This window comes from Xenopus tropicalis, chromosome 1 (genome assembly GCF_000004195.4).
Source record: "Xenopus tropicalis strain Nigerian chromosome 1, UCB_Xtro_10.0, whole genome shotgun sequence".
Classification (NCBI taxonomy): domain Eukaryota; kingdom Metazoa; phylum Chordata; class Amphibia; order Anura; family Pipidae; genus Xenopus; species Xenopus tropicalis.
The window spans coordinates 81580031-81584677 of record NC_030677.2 but is presented as its reverse complement, the minus strand read 5'-3'; positions in this window follow the sequence as shown (position 1 = coordinate 81584677).

Genomic DNA, 4647 nt, shown 5'->3' with positions numbered 1-4647 from the left:
CACAAACAACACCAGGGCCGGAGGAGGGACACACACAGGGAAGAAGCAGGGAAGGGGGAGGGGCCGAGAGGAAGGCGTGACGCTGAGCCAGTGCATAATAATTACACTGTGGTGCTGAGAAGGGGAATTCCTTGCATGTGCTGTAACAAAGATAGGGATATGGCAGCTGATCGAGCCTTCAAACTAATCGAAAAAAATCTCCAAAAACTGAGGAATATACAGAGAACACAGAATATCATTTAGCTCTGTGATGCTTTAGTAAAATAATCTGAAAGATGCATAACGCTGACATATATACACATGCTTAGTGGATTAAAATAGTGAAACATAATTCTAATGACGTTTGGGGTAGGTCAGCGCACAGGTTATTTATTTTCTTTATAGTAAGTTAGGGTTGCCACTATTTTTGTAAAAATAATACTGACCATTATATATAGTTCTTCCCCATTAATAACACTGGGATAACGCAACTCGCTGGCGGCTGCCACCTCAGGGGACCCCAACCTCACTAGAGAAGACTGCTAGTCTACATTACATCCCACACACACCACATCATGTTGCACATAAAAACTGTAATTCTAGCCAATGTTCTTATATACATAAACAAAAATTCCAATAGTCTAAATCAGTGCTGTCCAACTTCTGTGGTGCCGAGGGCTGGAATTTCTCTAGTATACATAGTGGAGAGCCGTTAATGGAAGCCAATTTTGGCCACTCCCCCTTTTAAACCACACCCACTTCAAACCACACCCATGTTAATTACAAGGCCTTTTATGCCCAGTTTAATGGTGGTAGCTCAGCAAAAACCCTAATGCTTGGTGCTCACTGCAGGAATATCAACCATTATTCATATGTGAAAGAATTAAATTATGTCATATTAAGACATACCCTTAAATCCATGTGCATCCCCCTCCCCTGTGGATAGCACAGCAACCACCAGCATATAATTACACACCTTAGGGACCATATAATGACTATTTCCAACTGCTAACAAACTCTCAGAACAAACCCCTGCCAGGTTCACCCCCCACAGGCAGCATAGGACAGGCATAGTATGGCACACAGGCAGTACTCTGCCTGCCCTATGCTGCCTGTGTGCCATACTCTGCCTACCCTATGCTGCCTGTGTGTGCCATACTCTGCCTGCCCTACCCTGCCTGTGTTTGCCATACACTGCCTGCCCTACCCTGTCTGTGTGTGCCGTACTCTGCCTGCCCTACCCTGCCTATGTGTGCCATACTCTGCCTGCCCTGTGCTGCCTGTGTGTGCCATACTCTGCCTGCCCTACCCTGCCTGTGTGTCATACTCTGCCTGCCATACCCTGCCTGTGTGCCATACTTTGCCTGCCCTAGCTGCCTGTGTGTGCCATACTTTGCCTGCCTTACATTGCCTGTGTGTGCTAAAAATAAGTATTATTAGCAAGTAACGGTTTTTGGCTTTAGCCAATAAGCGGTCATTATTTAGCTGGGTTAGAGTAGTTTCTGTGGAGTGTTGTTGTCTAAAACCAGATTGTAGAGGATCCAGCAGTTTATTGTCTGAGAGTGAGAGGGGGAGTCAGAGCACAGAGATAACCCAAAGGAGGATGTTAGTGAAAGGAGTTTACAGACAGCAGGGGCATGAGGATTGTTAACAGGTATGTTAAAGTCACCTAGTACAATGGATGGGGAATCAGAGGAAAGCAAATAATAAAGCCAAGCAGAAAAGTTGTCAAAGAATTGTGAGGTTGGTCCAGGAGGTCAGTATATGAAAGCAATGCGAAGTAAACCAGGAGAGAAGAGTCTAATAGAGTAAACCTCAAATGAGGAAAATGAAAGAGAGGGACAAAGTGGAAGAACTTTAAATGAACAGTGGGGGGAGAGAAGGAGTCTTACCCCACCGCCTGCCCTGTTTCCAGGTCTGGGAGTGTGAGTAAGGTGTAGATACCCAAGGGACAGTTGCCCTTCTCTGTACCCTCTCTAACTCAATAATATTGAGCACTGAAAACCAAAACTGGACAGTATATTCAAGATGGGGCCTTCTGCAAAGCATTCTGCAAAGTGGAAAAAACCCTCCTCTTGCGCATCTATGCCCATTTTCAATAAAGCTCAAAACATTTATTTGCCCTTGTAGCTGCTGCCTGGCATACCTTCCCTAAAGTCATTAATAAACAACTTAAATAACAGTGGACCCAAAACAGAACCCTGAGGGACCCCACTAAGAACCTTACTCCAAGGAGAGAATGTACCATTAACAACCACCCTATATACCCAATCCTGTAGCCAGTTTCCTGTGCAAATGACTTCACTAAGACCAAAAGACTTTAGTTTAGAGAACAGTCATTTGTGGGGCACTGTACCAAATACTTTGGCAAAATCCAAATATATCACATTTACTGCATCCCCACTGTCCAGCTTCTTACTCACCTCATCATAAGAGCAATCAAGTTTGTCTGACATGACCTGTCCTTCATAAAGCCATGCACACTGCCACCCATGGGAAGGTGCTCACCTTGCCTTGTTAAAAAAATGGTCTATTACCTTCTCCAGAAAGCCAATGGGGGTGGGGTTTCTCATTTCATATATAGGTCACAAAACAGTGAATCACAATAAATGAATCAATATACACTTCCCCTTCTTTTTTCTTGCTAAACTTATTAGCACTGCTTTTTTTTTTTTTTTTTTGCAAGGACTAACCAACCATCATGCAGTGCAAAAGTACAGAACTACACAGAAAAATAGTGGGAGGCGTAGTTAAAAAATAAATTAACTATTAAGAAATCAAATACAATTATTACAGTGCTTCAATTTAAACACTTTGTTGTAACACACTTTTCATTGTACAAATAGTGATGAGCAAATCTGTCCCATTTCTCTTTGCTGAAAAATCTGTGAAACTGCTGAAAAAATTTGTGAAAGTCAATAGGTGACAAATGTTATGTGCAAAAAATTTTATGTGGGTGACATTTTTTACTCCAAATACATTAAAGTCAATGGACGTTTTTTCTCACTCCAAATGCATTAAAGTCAAAGGGCATTTTTTTATAAGCAACATTTTTGTCTTGGCTACTTTCTTGTCTCTGCAACTGAATTGCAATTGAATTTTGCCTGCAGTTTCGTGAAATTAGCTCATCAATAATTATGAAGGAACTATGGTAAAAACACTGGGGCTGATTTATTAACAATGGTGCAATTACCCATTCCAACCAATCAGGTCTTTTATTTCACTCATTTGTAACAGTCTGATCTAAGTCAACTAATGATTAGTTGCAATGGGCAAGTGTACTGGTGAATATATACTAGAATTCTATGGTGTCATGTAAACAAACATGTAATGTATGTTGCAGGTCTTTTCACCTATAGCAAACACTCAGTCGCCTGTTTACAAGTGAACACTTTATTGGTTTCTCTGGGTTATATTTTTAATATCCTTTTAAGATAAAATCTCCTGTATTGTAATTTCAAAGAATACCAACATGATTGATTCATTATTATTATGTTGGGTTGAAAACCCCAACATACTGTTCTTCGACTTTGGCTTATTCTTCCGCTTCTTCTTCTTATTCTTAGCGCCCCCCATTTTCTAAACGCTACTCCTCCTACAGTTTTAGGGGTACAACACCCAAACTCCCCACACTTCTTCTGCCTATAGCGGAGCAGGTTGCTTGTGCTTTTCTAAGCGATCCGGCCCCCCGTCTTTTTGTGGCGCCGCTCTGAACACCCCAATTTTCCCATTGACTTTGACAGCTGCCACACTTACAGCTTTGAAGCTACACCCCCCAAACTTGAATAACATAACATGGGGTCACCCCGAATGAAACAGCGACATTTGTTGGATGACCCAAAGTGGGAGGGGCCAACAACAGCCAATCAAATTTCACCTGTTGACTTTAAAGGGACAGTAACACCAAAAAATGAAAGTGTATAAAAGTAGTTACTATATAATGTAATGCTGCCCTGTACTGGTACAACTGGTGTGTTTTCCTTAGAAAGACTACTATAGTTTATATAATAAAGTTTCTGTGTAGCCACAGGGGCAGCCATTTACAGGAGAAAAGGCACAGGTTACTTAGCAGATAACAGATAAAACCCCATTATATTCTACAAAGCTTATCTGTTATCTGCTATGTGCCTGTGCCTTTTCTCCTTTTTCCCAGCTTCAGTGGCTGCCCCCGTGTTGACATAGCAGCTCATTTATATAAACTATAGTAGCGTTTCTGTTGCAAACTTACCAGTTTTACCAGCGCAGGGCAACTGTACATTATATTTTAATTATTTTAAAACACTTTCATTTTTTGGTGCTACTGTTCCTTTAATGGGGAAATTGAAACTGCTGCCAATCTTACAGCTTTGAGGCTACACTCCCCAAACTTGAATCACACAGTCATGGGGTCAGCCTCAATGAAAATATGATGATTGTTGGATGCCCAAAAAATGGGCGGAGCTGTGAACAGCCAATCAGATTTTACCTATTGACTTGGCAGAAATCCAACCTGCTGCCATTCTCACAGTAATAACTCGGGGGTCCCCAAACTTTGCAGAGTTAGGCACGAGGTAACTGTGGTTCAAGGTAAGAAAAAGTGGGTGGAGCCACCAACAGCCAATCAGAGTTTACCTATTGACTTTCAATGGGGAAATTCAATCTGCTGCCATTCTCACAGTATTAACACCA